Source organism: Neoarius graeffei, chromosome 24 (genome assembly GCF_027579695.1).
Source record: "Neoarius graeffei isolate fNeoGra1 chromosome 24, fNeoGra1.pri, whole genome shotgun sequence".
NCBI classification, from domain to species: Eukaryota; Metazoa; Chordata; class Actinopteri; order Siluriformes; family Ariidae; genus Neoarius; species Neoarius graeffei.
This window is the reverse complement of record NC_083592.1, coordinates 33815703-33831518: the sequence shown is the minus strand read 5'-3', so window position 1 is coordinate 33831518 and position 15816 is coordinate 33815703.

The following is a 15816-nucleotide window of genomic DNA, read 5'->3' as shown; positions in this document are numbered from 1 at the left end:
CAACACGGTATATTGGAAAAATACACAATGCGGTGAGAATCCATAATTGGGATGGACGATTCACACCAATCCCAAATATCTCCTGCTGAAATCTGTGTTAACAAATTATTTAACATCAAATCAGTTCATCTTCATTGCTTTTCATGCGATAGAAAGCACATCCAGATAATGTGTTAATTTTAATTTCAGAGATGAGGCAACTGTCTTGCCTCTAATGCACCAAAGCGAGCGTTTATAAAACTTCAGACAGTAGATAAGAACAGATTCGAATATATATAATTGCTTGTCCTGGCTGAAGTGTAAGGTGTTATATTCAGTTATTTATTAAATTTTAATAATATATTCATTCGAAGAAACCTTAAATCAGAGTGCAAACTACAGGAAGACCAGCTAAACCCATGAGGAGGTGAGACATGAGCAGCTACAGTGCAATAATGAAAATAATATTAAATCAGCACTACCTTCTAAGTCATTCGTTTCATCTTTTTTTTTTTTTAACGTTGAAACACACCACCCTGTTTTACATCTTGGAGACAATAATGTAATGAAGAGAATACTTTTTTTATGAGACGCAGTAGTGATGATGATATATTTGGGCATGCTTTCATTTTATGGAATATGGATTTAATTACTGTTAGATTTCTCTTTTTCATTTCGTTAATAAGCATGCCGGTGACTGACAGTTAGTTTATTGCTGGATTTGGTGAAACGTCTCTTTATTTCCGAGTGACTTTATTGCGGTTGGAGAGGCAACCGAGTGCTTGGGCTTGGTTAGCTGCCAGTAATGGACAGATGCAGATGCCAAATTGGGGAAGTGAAAGTCCTGCTTTCTTTCTCTCTCTTTTCCTCTTTTATCTCTCGCTTGCTCTCTCCATCACTACAGAGACAGTAGAAGCAGCAGACCACACGCACGCGCACGTGCACACACTCTTGCAAGCAGCTCACCTCATGTTAACGAATCCCTGACTCGAACCCAATGAATGTAATCAACTGTCAGAGGTTTGCGGGTGTATCTCAGCCTCAAGGGACTGTTTTGAGGAAAGGCGAAAGAGACAATAAGACTGTGAGCATGCTGTTTATTAGCAAGTCAGAGTATGTTTGCAAAAGGTTTTTGCAATATCTAGAGGCATTTGCTTGAAATCGTGTCAAAATTTATTAATTAAGAATCTGTCTATATGCTTCTTTCTGATATTTTGGTTCAAGAGCAAAACTATGTGCGCAATATAATCCTTATTGTTTTGTTTGTTTGTATAACAGTAACAACAGTTAAATTGTTTTATTCTATCCACATTCACTGGATATGAGCAGTCGCGTGCTCTGATTGGCTACTCTACTACTAGGATATCAACTCATATACCGTGAGTAGAGAATAAAAAAATGGTGGGACGTGTTGCTGAACCAACTGAGGATGAAATAAAACTCTACTTGAAAACAAAACCCCAAAAAATACAACAAAACAACAACAACAAAATATGGAATTAGAGTATTTGATGGTGGGCGGCACGGTGGTGTAGCGGTTAGCGCTGTCGCCTCACAGCAAGAAGGTCCTGGGTTCGAGCCCCGGGGCCGGCGAGGGCCTTTCTGTGTGGAGTTTGCATGTTCTCCCCGTGTCCGCGTGGGTTTCCTCCGGGTGCTCCGGTTTCCCCCACAGTCCAAAGACATGCAGGTTAGGTTAACTGGTGACTCTAAATTGACCGTAGGTGTGAATGTGAGTGTGAATGGTTGTCTGTGTCTATGTGTCAGCCCTGTGATGACCTGGCGACTTGTCCAGGGTGTACCCCGCCTTTCACCCGTAGTCAGCTGGGATAGGTTCCAGCTTGCCTGCGACCCTGTAGAAGGATAAAGCGGCTAGAGATAATGAGATGAGATGAGTATTTGATGGTAAGAACATATCTTTTATTTATTTTTCAAGAATTATTATTATCACATTTTTCACAAATTGCTACTGTCATTTCGCTGGTTTGTTTACAGTCTAAGCAGAAATTATTTTGTTGGACATTTTGTATGAAACTTTTATTAATCAAATTTGCAAAAATTAAAAATAAAAATGCTCTGTTTCTCAAAATCCAGTGAATGTGGTTAGAATGAAACAGTTATTCCACTCAATCTTGTCTTACATGGCTTATAGCCTACTCGGAGCTACGTGCCTCGTCGGCTATCAGCTCATGTACGACTCGATTTCATGGAATAATTGTTAAATGTAGAATACAACAGATCTGTTGTACATCACACTTATAACTATAGCTAATCGCAATAGCAGGCCCTGCTTTTATGACACCAGTTGCTAAGTGTGAGTCAAGACGTTTAATAGCTTCTCTTGTTGAGTGTGGTCATCCCGTCACAAACTCGTAACTATATTTTCCTCAGACCTATTTCAGACCTCAAGCGCCTGCCTCAGTGTTTAACCGAGTTACATAACCCATAAAATAGTGACGATTCACATTTGAACTAATTAACGCATTTCCTAAAATTCATGCCGGATGCGATGTGCGTGTAGTATACACACCATTCTGAACAATCCTCACTGCTTACAACATATTTGTGTTCTGTAAAGTCAACCAGTGGAAACCCCAAATGTCCAACAGTGCCAAAGCAACATGATGGGTCTGTAATTACAACCCACTTCACTTCACTTCAAAACATCACATGAGAAAAAGAAAGGAACAGCAAACAAACAACATGGTTGTGCTTATTCTGGTATAATGAGGATCATTACTGTACAAACACTTGCACTATGTTCTGAAACTCCAGGCCACAATAATCCAAACCGTGTTCCAGATAGAGGTTTAAAATAAAGTTCATAGCATACATGATTTGAATGGATTGCTTCATGTATCTATTCTGTGAGAAAAAGAAATGTTGAGAAAAGCTTTTGACCTAAATGCACATCGAAATCAACATCCAGGTTTCTGTAAGGCTGTTTTCTGACAACGTCTATAGTTAAAGGAGAACTGAAGGCAAATTTTTTTATTATCAAAATTCTATTTATCTCATTTTATTAAATATAGGAGTGCATTTCTGATAGCTATTTTGTCACTGCTATAGCAAGTTATGAGTGTTTGAAATATGCTCTGTAATATATCAGTCCATTATGTCAAAGCATTGGCCGTAAACGAGATTTGTTGAGACCTGTGCGAGACATCATAGGACGGAAGTAAAACGTATAGCGGAAATCAAAGCGACCAACATCTGCCAATGTTGTCAAAAGACGCGTGCGCCCTCCTTCGAATGCTGATGTCATCAAGCCGGACGTTTTGTTTGTTTTGATAGCGATCAGGAAAGTTTGTAAAAGTAGGCAGTAATCGTCATTTAAACTCGTTTTTGTGCAATATTTCGTTTGGAAAACAGTTTTCAAAATGGCGGCACTGACACCTGGCTGACACTTCACGTTTCGAAGTCTCGCACAAGTCTCGTGAAGATCGCACGGGTAAGTGACACCTGCCGTGGACCAAACGAATTAAATTCAACATGGCTCAAAACCGAATAGGCTGATAAGTATAATATTTAATTGCAATTAGTTGTCAATACGAGTCACGATAAAAGGTTACTAAAACCAAAAACGTAACTTTATTTGTTAATTAACACGTTAATTAACAAATAAAGCAAGTTTAAAAATGACTTCAGTTCTCCTTTAAATACAATTGAATTCAACTGAATTGTGTTTCTGGAATGGGTTAATGCTTATGACAAAGACAGAAACCCCTATAAACGATACATACATGTAAAGTAGGATGACCAGTTTACTCAGATAACTTGAGCGAGTATGCATTTGACCCCATGTGTGGAAGACATAAGGGGAAAACGAGCCCTTGATGTTTTGAAGTGACTTGACAAATTCCATCAGTCTCTATCCTCTGACATGCTACATCCTGGTGAATTAAGGTTAAGAGAAAGCAGAGCGGGTTTTACTCTGCCTGACTGAGCCAAACACCCAGAGGGCCCACAATGTGATTTATAATTACAGGCACATGCTCGCTTGCAAGCGACCACACGCACAGAGTAACACACAAAAAAACACGTATGCATGCATGTAGATAATGACACACATGGAAATGAATAAAATGTAAAGACCATATCTCATCTCATCTCATTATCTCTAGCCGCTTTATCCTTCTACAGGGTCGCAGGCAAGCTGGAGCCTATCCCAGCTGACTACGGGCGAAAGGCGGGGTACACCCTGGACAAGTCGCCAGGTCATCACAGGGCTGACACATAGACACAGACAACCATTCACACTCGCATTCACACCTACGGTCAATTTAGAGTCACCAGTTAACCTAACCTGCATGTCTTTGGACTGTGGGGGAAACCGGAGCACCCGGAGGAAACCCACGCGGACACGGGGAGAACATGCAAACTCCGCACAGAAAGGCCCTCGCCGGCCACGGGGCTCGAACCCGGACCTTCTTGCTGTCGAGCGCTAACCACTACACCACCGTGCCGCCTAAAGACCATATAAATGTAAGAAATCCACACTGCATGTTTATAGACACGTGCAATGAAAAAAAATTGCACAGTCCAAATAAATTCATGTAAATGCATATATATTTTCTTTTGTTCAAACAATGTAAAAGTATTTTCTAGGACACAAAGGTCCAGGTACAGTATGTGCCTTAATTTTTATCCATAACTACTGTATGTTCCTTTGAAGGTACAACTCTCTAAGGAGACCACTCAGTGACTAGCATTAGTACCTTAAAACCCTAGTTTAATGTTTTGTTTTTAAACCTAGTCTGTACACTTATTGTGGTTCACTGGTTTTCAATTTTCTGACTAACAAACAAGCTGTACATATAATTCAACAGAACAGCAGGCATATATTGTTGTCTTTGCCAATAAGGTCATTTCTCCTGAAAGGAAGTGAGACAGGAAATGTCCCCGGCAGGCAGTTTAGAATGAGTGTGTCCTTCCTGCATGCAGTGGATTACACAAACGCTTTTAGGAGAAAGAAAGAAAAAAAAATAGAAAAGGCTACAAAAAGTCCCATGTATCATCACTGTATGTTTCATATCCATATAAGACAAGAGCTGAAGTTGGACCACATTGTTGCAACCACAGCATGTTTAAGGAATTAATGTATTACACAATCATCAATGCAGCTAATGCTTCTGCAAATATAATGTGTGCGAGTTAATGTGTGCTTCTGCACAAGTAATCTTCCTAATCACATGTACTGTATATTATCAAGTACACTAATGGCACAGTTGATTTGCTTTCAGCGATGCCTATAAAACTCAAAGTTAAAGCTCACGGAGAGCTGAAAATAGACACAATGACTAAACGGTGAAAAAGCACCTCTCCGACATGTTTGCTTAGCGTCAGCTACTATAGACGCACACTCAAGCTTAGTCATTTGAAAGGGTGCTATTTATTTTGTTCTAACTGATTAGCGAGTCGCATTCGTGCACTGTGAAAAATGATTTGTTGTTTTAACTTAAAGTTAGTACCCGGGCTGCCTTCAAATTTTGAGTTCATTGAAATTCATATAGTAAGTTAAATTGTTCACCTCGTTGCGTTAACTTACTATATTAATTTCAGTGAACTCAAAATTTTAAGGCAGCCCGGGTCCTAACTTTTTTAAGTTAAAACGACAAATCATTTTTTACAGTGTTTATGGATTGCACACTTTCAAGTGATTAATATGGAGTGATTGATTTTCACAACATATTTATTAAATATGTATGGTTGATTTGAAATAGGGCGGCACGGTGGTGTAGTGGTTAGCGCTGTCGCCTCACAGCAAGAAGGTCCGGGTTCGAGCCCTGTGGCCGGCGAGGGCCTTTCTGTGCGGAGTTTGCATGTTCTCCCCGTGTCCGCGTGGGTTTCCTCCGGTTTCCCCCACAGTCCAAAGACATGCAGGTTAGGTTAACTGGTGACTCTAAATTGACCGTAGGTGTGAATGTGAGTGTGAATGGTTGTCTGTGTCTATGTGTCAGCCCTGTGATGACCTGGCGACTTGTCCAGGGTGTACCCCGCCTTTCGCCCGTAGTCAGCTGGGATAGGCTCCAGCTTGCCTGCGACCCTGTAGAACAGGATAAAGCGGCTAGAGATGATGAGATGAGATGATGATTTGAAATACATAAACTATTTAAACCATGGAAACCATGTGGAAACCATGGCCTAATAGTTGGAGAAACAGTTTTGGGACCAAAAGGTTGCTGGTTTGATTCCCTGGACCAGCAGGACTGGCTGAAGTGCCCCTGAGCAAGGCGCCTAACCCCCAACTGCTCCAGCAAATGTGGTGGCGTACCTTGTGTCTGGTTAGCCAAAGAAAAACTGATGATGTGATTATCAGTTCAGGCAGGGAACCCAGCCATAATAAAATTACATACATTTACACAAACACAGGCTCTCTCGTAAGATATGAACAAACTGATTTTCATGTAACAATGATGAAATTAGATTGCTTCTATGAGTTATTGTTCAAACTCTGTACATCTTATGGCAATAAACTGTCAGGTAGTAATGCCAGGTAGATATTACTCTTCTTGTGGGGGTATTTGGTCTCCGCAAAGCTATAAAAACGTGCCAACACACACACACACACACACACACACACACACACACACCATACAAAGTGAAATAGTCAGGGGAATAGAGCACTTAGATCAATGAATCTAAAATCATCCTAGATTATTGTATTACTCTCATACAGTAACCCATTTACTGCCAGATCCTCTTTCCTTAAGCACAAACACAGGGTGTGAACTCTACCTGACAGAATGGGGCCACGGCGCTACCCAGGGAATTAAGGTGTTGCTCAAATGCAATTATATAATTATAAACTTCCTTTGTTGTGGGCTCATCAGATGAAATCCAACAGCAATCACGGGGACTGCAGCACCATTTCAAAACCCCTGACATTCTGTTCACTTTGCACATTTGTTTGATGTGGTCAAACAATTACATAAAGATATGCGAGAGGGGTTCACTCAGGTCTCGGAGAGTGAAACCAGTGTTTAAAGATTGCATGTTGTCACTCCAGTATAAGTTTTGAATGAGTTGAGTGAAAGCTGAACTAGTTCTCTCTCTCTCTCTCTCTCTCTCTCTCTCTCTCTCTCCACTGTCTTGTGTATTGGACTACTTGAAAATGTCATGGTGGAGAATATACAGTATAGTTCAAAGCAGCGAGAAAGAGTTTGTAAAATGTAGAAGGAGGTTTTATATGGCATTTTTAAAGCTGTAGTCTGCAGTGTGTAATAATCTACGCTCTTGGTTTGTGGGCATTTTGAGAAATTGCAGTACTTTGTACTTTATTATTTCTGCATAGTTGAGGTACAGTATTATAAAGGGGTAAATTATATGCAGGGTATAATGTGCACCTGCTGGAATTTAGGTACTGTGTACATGCCTTTCATGGGAATTTGAGTATTTCACAAACTGTAGGATCGTGCAGTTGAGAAATGTTGATTTCAGTGCTGTTATTATGGTTATTAGTGAGTAATGAAGATAAGTGTCAAATGCTGTATTTTATAAAGCTACTGTTACTATAAAGTGTAGATTATATGTGCAGGGAAAACCCTTCATATTTGGACGTTTTTTGTTATAGCTGTCCATCCATCCATCCATCCATCATCTCTACCGATTATCCATCAGGGTTGCGGGTGAACTGGAGCCAATCCCAGTGGATGTCAGGCGAGAGGCGGGGTACACTCTGGGCAGATCGCATGTTCTGGTATATATAGTTTCAAAAACTACAGGTGTTTGAAACTGTACTGTATATTTTGCATGCATCTCAACCAGAAGTAAAGTTATACTCTCTTAATATCTGCTTATCTCCAAAAGTAAAATGTAAAGATTTGGACTCTCATCACAGACAATTGTTTGGCATTCATTTGGTGAGAAAAAAAAAAATCACATTTAGCGAGTAGATTTTTAGAAGTTTTTATGACTAAAGCCTGACTATTTTTACCACCATTTGTTCAATTGATTCCTTACACAGCATGATCTTCGCAGAATGGAAAGTGATTTAGTAAATTAAAAAAAGAAAATCACCACATCATATCCATTATCTCTAGCCGCTTATCCTGTTCTACAGGGTCGCAGGCAAGCTGGAGCCTATCCCAGCTGACTATGGGTGAGAGGCGGGGTACACCCTGGACAAGTTGCCAGGTCATCGCAGGCCTGACACACAGACAAACAACCATTCGCACTCACATTCACACCTACGGTCAATTTAGAGCCACCAATTAACCTAACCTGCATGTCTTTGGACTGTGGGGGAAACCGGACCACCCGGAGGAAACCCACGCAGACACGGGGAGAACATGCAAACTCCGCACAGAAAGGCCCTCGCCGGCCACGGGGCTCGAACCCAGACCTTCTTGCTGTGAGGTGACAGTGCTAACCACTACACCAACGTGCCGCCCATCACAAACTTTATTTATTTATTTATTTATTTATTTTCTTAGCAGGTTCAATATAAAAGTCCATCACCGGGTCTCCGCCAGAGTCCAAGAGTAGAAGGACCGAAGGCATTTTGTGAAAAGTATCACGATGATATGTTGAGGATTTTCCTTCATATATGAACGCTGCCAATTAGTGCGATCTTCTGTATTATCTGGATGATGTTGTTTCCAGGACTTTTCTTCATGTTCTTTTCCAAACCTTTCCTGGTCATCCCACCCAAGTGCCCCAACAATAACTGAGACCAGTGTTGTCCAAAGATTCCACATCCTTGCAATTTCGACTTTAAGATTTTTACACTTTCCAACTTTTTCATATTCTTTCACAGAGATATTAACATCAGTCAGTACAGCTACATCAATAATAAGGCGTGTTCGAGCATTATGGTCTTTAATTACAATATCTGACCTGTTTGCAGTAATATTTCTGTCGGTGTGGATTGAGAAATCCTAGAGTAATATAACATTGTTATTAGTAGTGATGTCAGCATGTTGGTGTTTGCACCAATAATCTGAGACTTTTATGTTATCATGTTTGCATACATTCCAGTATATGTACTGGCCTATACCATCATGATGCTCTTTGTATTCTTTCTGGGCCAGTACAGTGCAGTATGTGATAATATAATCGATTGGTTCATCTGATTTTTTACATACATGACAGAGGGGATCTGTTCCATCTTTCACTATTTTAGCCTTATACATAATAGTTGATAGGCTTTGGTCTTGTGCTGCGACTAACAGACCTTCAGTTTCAGTTTTCAGACTGGATCCACAGAGCCACTGATGAGTAAAATGTGCATCAACATCTGCTTCTTGTAATCTCAGGATATTTAGCATGAAGTAATTTTATTATTATTATTATTATTATTATTATTATTATTATTATTATTATTATTATGTTAATTACATTATTAGCACAAGATGATACAATTCCTCTTGCAATGCCACATGCATATGATTCATCTAAGCTCCAAGTACATGTGTAGGTGTCTTCCAGTACAAAGGGAACATGAGCAAGACATATGGATACCCCACCATTGCTGTTGGCTGAGATATTCTTTGGACGTGTGATATTTCACACTTGCGCGAGTGCACAGATTTTATCCTCTTAGGCCAGACATTGACTGAACACTTCTAATGTTTGACTACAGGAAGATATAAGACACATAGTTTAGTGCATATAAAACACACCTGAGTGCATGAATGTGTGTGTGTGTGTGTGTGTGTGTGTGTGTGTGTGTGTGTGTGTGTGTGTTTTGTCTATGGAAGAAGTCTAGCGCTGCTCTATGTCAGATATTTACTTTAAAAATAAATCCTTTTTTTTTTTTTTTTAATCATTCAAAAGTCTCACAAGCGAGACGAGGTACACTCTCACTACCCACATTGTGCAGGTCGGATTATTTCTGTTTCATTAAAGTCAGCAAATTGAATATCAGGGCCAGAACAGGAGCTGCATACTCTCTTAATTATGTCTAATAAATCTGGCTCCTAATTGCCCCCAGGGAGAAGAGAGACTGCTGGGTAATGGAAGGACTGGAGTGGCACATTAAGATTTGTTATTCTACCCTCGCAGATGAAGCAGACAAACTAAATGTGGACGATTGTCAAGGCATTTGCTGTGTTTGTTTATGTGCTCATTGCTGGAGGGGACTACCATTCTAATAAAGTGCTAGCAAATGCATGCTAATCTGACATGTTTGCTTAGCACTGAGCAGGAAGCTGATTCTGTTTGCCTTGCTTCAATTGCTTGCCAGAGTCTGTGAATATTTTGGACTTCAATCGGCAAAGAAGTAGCTTCATTAAAGCTATAGTTAAGTCACAAAAAAGAAATTTGCACAATTCTCCATTAAATTAATGTTGATCATCCGAGACATGTTTGGTGTCGGATATGTGCTTCTTTTCTTTTGCACTGGTGCTGCAAGGCTAATGTTGCTAATAATGGATGGATGCTTAAAGTTAGCAGTTTAGCCTTATGCACTGCAGATTTGTGGCAGAATAGTGGTTTAATTATACACTTTGTAAGTTGTTCTCCCCACATTTCACAGTTATAATGCAATTACTATTATCTGATTCATTGAACAATCCGTCCCTCAAACTTTCAGTCACACGCCGACAGGAATAGAGTTGTAGCTTGGAATGATTCTGCCGTCAAAATGGCTGCTATTACATTTTTGTTTGTTTGTTTGTTGTTGTTGTTTAGCTGTGCAACATCTTTTGTCCATTTGCTTATGCAGACAAGCTTATGCAAGCTTATGCGATCAAGCATCGGCCGTCCACAATTTACAAAAATCGCTACCCCTCCCACAGGATTGATCGGATTTTGATCACATTCCCATATAATGTTCCCCAGGTGGGTGTCCATAAAAGTTGTCAAGATGGTGGCACCACCTGTCATATTGACAATTTTATGGTCGTCTGAAATTTTTGGGTGACTCGTCACATTAAACGCTACTCTTTGTAAACTGCTGGGACGTTTTCACTGAAACTCACCCAGAAGACTCTAAAGACATATGCCAACAAAAGTTGTTCACCAGGTGGTGCCACCTACCATGGATGAGGCTACAGAGGGGTCACGTGCAATTTCACAAAAATCGCTACTCCTCCTACAGGATTGATTGGATTTCAAACTTACACACAGCAACAGTGACGGGTATGAGCTACAGCCTCATCGAGGCTATTTTTATAGTTAGTAGCAGAAACTACATGCACAACTCTGGAGATGTAAAACTACTGTACATCCATTTTTGTCTGCAAAGCTGCTTTGCGATAGTGGGTATTTCTCAAAGTCAAGGATGCTTCCTTGGTAGAACAGATCCTACTAAGCAGAGGTGGACAAAGTACCCAACTTCATTACTTAAGTCAAAGTACAGATCCCTTCGGTCAAATGTTACTCCGATACAAGTGAAAGTTGTACAGTCAAATTTTTACTTAAGTTAAAGTACTGAAGTACTTGCTTTTAAAAATATTTAAGTATTAAAAGTACATTTTCTGTCAACACATCATTGTATTATTCCCACAATGCTTACAAAACCTAATGCCTCTGAAGCAACCAACTGGATTATTTTGTGAATTCACAAAATGAACGCATGCTGTGCCATCATGGTGGTTTAACGTTAAGCTAGCTAGTCAGTGAAGCTCCACCTGCCATGCTAGCAAAGTCTTTTCAAACTCAAAATCATATTGGGTATCTAATGTTACTAGAAAAAAAGATTTCTACATTGTTTGTTTGGCAAGATTATGCTAAAACATATGTCTGAAAGCACTTCAGATAAGTTAATGTTATTTATGTTAGTGTAACTCTGTTTTTACATGCTAACTAACAGTGTCCAAGTTAACTAGCTATGTGTTAACGTTAGCCATGGACAAGGCGATGGCAACTTGGTGGGCAAATCCATAGAAAGCCATTTGACTAGCCAGATTGCATAGCTATTGCAACATTATCGCTAGATCTAAAAGGACAGACAGCTTCATTGCAAGCTTTCTCTTGGAATAAAACATTTATATACCTCAATATGCTTCCGCAGGGTGGACAGCAAGTTTTTGTAGGCCATGATGTGCTCCGTTTTAGGTAAACAAAGCAAACGTTTAAAACGAAACGAATCTTTAATCCTTGCAGAAAACTGAAACATGGGTTCTAGGTATGGCCCTGGGTGCATGCATTCTCCAGAAGAACCGCCTCCTCCCATTCTGCCGTCAACTGATCAAGTTCAAATAATGCTGCTGAGAAATCACTGAACTTGATTTTATACAGTCTATGGATGTGATGTGACCCTAGTGATTACTGAGTGTCACCTACAAAAAAAAAAAAAATCAATCATGTTTTAGAAAATAAAATAAAAAAAATCCACTTTCAAAGCTGCTTCATAGTAATGAGTAATGAGGACCTTGATAGAAATGTAGTGGAGTGAAAAGTACAATATTTGCCTTTCAAATATAGTGAAGTTAAAGTCAGAAGTTTCCAAAAAACAATACTCAAGTAAAGTACAGATACTCAAAAAGTGTACTTAAGTACAGTACTCAAGTAAATGTACTTCGTTACTGTCCACCTCTGCTACTAAGTCGGGTCATTCAGAGGCAACGCAGCACTCCTTAATAGTGTTCGGAGAACACAATCTACAATCTACAGTCTAGCAAATGCACAAGAGTGTTAATGAACATGTACCGCCTTGTGCATGTGCATAGGATTGTGGGTACTTTAAGAATGTAATGTTGAGGATACACACAGACATCACTGAAAATTCTCTGAATGATAGAATTCAAAAGATTCTAGACATCGGAGCAGTCCTTTGGCGGGATTTTGATAAAAATATTTGTCCGGCATGCTTGAAACTGGTACAGGCTGGCCTGATTGCTACTTGTTCTTGAAAGTGGTACAGGCGGTCCTGATTGCTACTTGTTTTGGTTAGTTAAATCCTTGAGATTTATCTTCACTCACACATTCTGCTCTCTGCTTAATGAAAGTGATGTTGACCAGTAATGCCATTCTACTTTCATAAGACTATAATCTTGATGGGTGATGTAATGGTACAGTAAATAATGTCTCTCTTCTTTCATACAGTAGTGTGGTCTAAACCAGTGATGTAATGCTTCATCACCCATTCACATTATATATAGATAACTTCGTCAATTAAATCATCATCATCCAATCACATAGCTCCAACACACTCTTGAATGTGAATATATATAGTCATGTTTGTCCAACAATAAATGGGGAAACATCTCTGAGTAGCTGTGTCTGTGCCAGTGACTCTGTTTGCTCCCGGATCGATCCGTGAGGCAGAATCTCTTAGGCGGCAGAGGTCTACATTTCTAGATCATACTTTGTCAATAAAACCTCCTTCAGTACAAACAGATCAAAACCTAACAGTTTTTGTGACATGGCAACCTTGAAATGAAGCCAGTTGAGGATTCTTTCTTAACATTCAGAAACCCCTAAAATCTATTATTAAAAACATGACACAAATGTGTAAGTGTGTGGTGCAGTTTACATCATGCTAAATTGGCTAACTGCTTGTTAGCAACATTAGCTTCATAATGGAAAACTAAAAAGCAAGCTTTTTAACCAATGATTAACCAACTATTTGAACTGTTACAGGAACCTAGTTCCTGTTTCAGACCATTCTTTCTCCATATAAAATAAACATTTTTACTTAGAAATTGAAGATTGTGGTATGTCATGGTATGGTTTAGGTCTTGCATTTTGTTGGATTTGGAGTTGACGTTTACATGAAACTAAAACCGCAGTCGTAGACATGCACACTGTGTACAAGATTCTAGGTGTCCAGATCTAAAGTCAGGATAATCACCCTAACCACAAAACAAACTGTAATTCCCTTTTCTTCTGGATTTTCCATCATCAAGTTTGTAGATACTACTGTTCCCCTAAAAACAATCTGTCTTCCTCTGACCGCATGTGAGTCAACGCTTTAGTTCCTCATCTCAGCCACTGTCTAAAAGGAATCAATCTCGAGTCTAGATTTGACTCATTAGGCTGTGGGCTACTGTGTGCTTTTGTTTACGCACATCTCGATGCCAGGGGTTCCTTATCATTAGAACCTGCTCTCTGTAATGATAAAATAGGATGTATGAGCAGTAGTTACTCACTGGTGACTGCCAAATGAATCAGAATAGCTGCAGACATAAGGAAGAGGTGGGCGATGGGGGAGAAGAAGTATTATATGCAAAAAAAAAGCAGTTGTTGGTCAGGAGTTCAGCTTTGGCAGTAATTGTAAAGAAGAGTTATAAATGGATTAAATTTTAGCACCTATTTACCCACATACTTGTAAATGGATTACACTCTTTGCAAGCATCTGTAATCAATGTTTATCTGATTACGTGTGAATTCAGTGTGGAACTTTTGCAATAGAGGTTGTTCACTGAGTGCCTCCCAGTGCTACTTTTCTCTTCATTTCTGTCATGGCATGCCGTTTGCATGTTCTTAAAGCATTCATTCATTCATTCTTCTTCAGTAACCCTTTTATCTTGGTCAGGGTCACTGTGGATCTTGTCCCAGGAACATGCCCTGGATAGGATGTAGTGTACAACATATTCACAAAAGCCATACTTACAACTTGAGACTTCCTACTTCTACAGGATATTTAGAATGAAGACAAAGGAAAGTATTAAAACTTACTGTCAAGTTATGTCATCTTTTTTCATTTCCTCAAAATAAGTAAATAAATAAATCATTGCCTTTCAGACCTCTTTTCTGTAGAGTCCAAGAAGTAAAAATAATCCTTTCATAAACTAAATGAGGAATAAAAATTCAGTTATTGGAAAGCATGAAACAGCAGGAAATGAAACAGAAAAATGTTTGGGAAAATGCCTTCAGATTTTTCAAATAATTCAGTGGTGCTATACCATAATTCATTGTTTCATTTTGTACGTGTCACAAGACCCCATAACGAACCTCTTTTGAAATATTTTTGTCCATTTTATTTCAGGTTTCATTGTTGCATTGACGTACACTGATCAGTCATAAGTTTATGAACAGTGGGTGGGATTTACTCAGAAATACGCCACTTGTATTTTTCATGCAAACTATGTCTGGGACACTGAGAAACATATTTTCCAATATCTTCATGTGGCAGCGGGGGCGTGGTCAAGCGCCGGTCTGTGACAGGAGGGCGGAGTCAGGGAAGGTAAGTGGCAGAATCACTTCACCTGAGATCAATTAACCTGTGTTTGTGTGTCTTCCCAGCAACCACGCCCTATATAAGGAGAGAGAGAACAGAGGAAGGGAGCTCTCTCCTGCACCAGATGCCTTGTGTGTGTGTGTGTGTCTGGGTGTATGTGTGCTTAACCTGAAAAGGGAACACAATAAATAGTTTTTTTTGAACTCAGTTCTGTCCTGCCGTACTTCTGTGCTCCACCCACCTGCTCTGACCTCTACAGTGGTGCCGAAACCCGGGACTGGAGCACAGCAGCCCCATGGAGTCCTCCCCGTTTGCTGAACTGGTCCACGCCCTTGCCACGGCCCAGCAAAGCCAGCACCAGGCGCTACTCACCCTCCGAAAGGAGCAAGAAGAGCGGTTCGAGGCCCTGGTGTTGGCCCAACAAGAAGATCGACAGGCGTTCCGGCACCTCCTCGCGTCGGCGGGGTCCACCAGCGCTCCTGCCGCGGGCCCGTCTCCCCTCACTGTCACCAAGATGGGCCCGCAGGATGACCCCGAGGCGTTCATCACGCTCTTTGAGCAAGTCGCCGAAGCCTCGGGGTGGCCGATGGAGCAGCGCGCGGCGCGCCTCCTCCCCCTGCTCACGGGAGAAGCACAGCTGGCCGCGCTACAGCTCCCCGCCGACTGCCGGCTGGCCTACGCGGACCTCCGCCGGGCCGTCCTCCAGCGCGTGGGGCGCACTCCAGAACAGCAGCGCCAGCGCTTCCGCGCGCTGCGCTTGGAGGAAGTCGGCC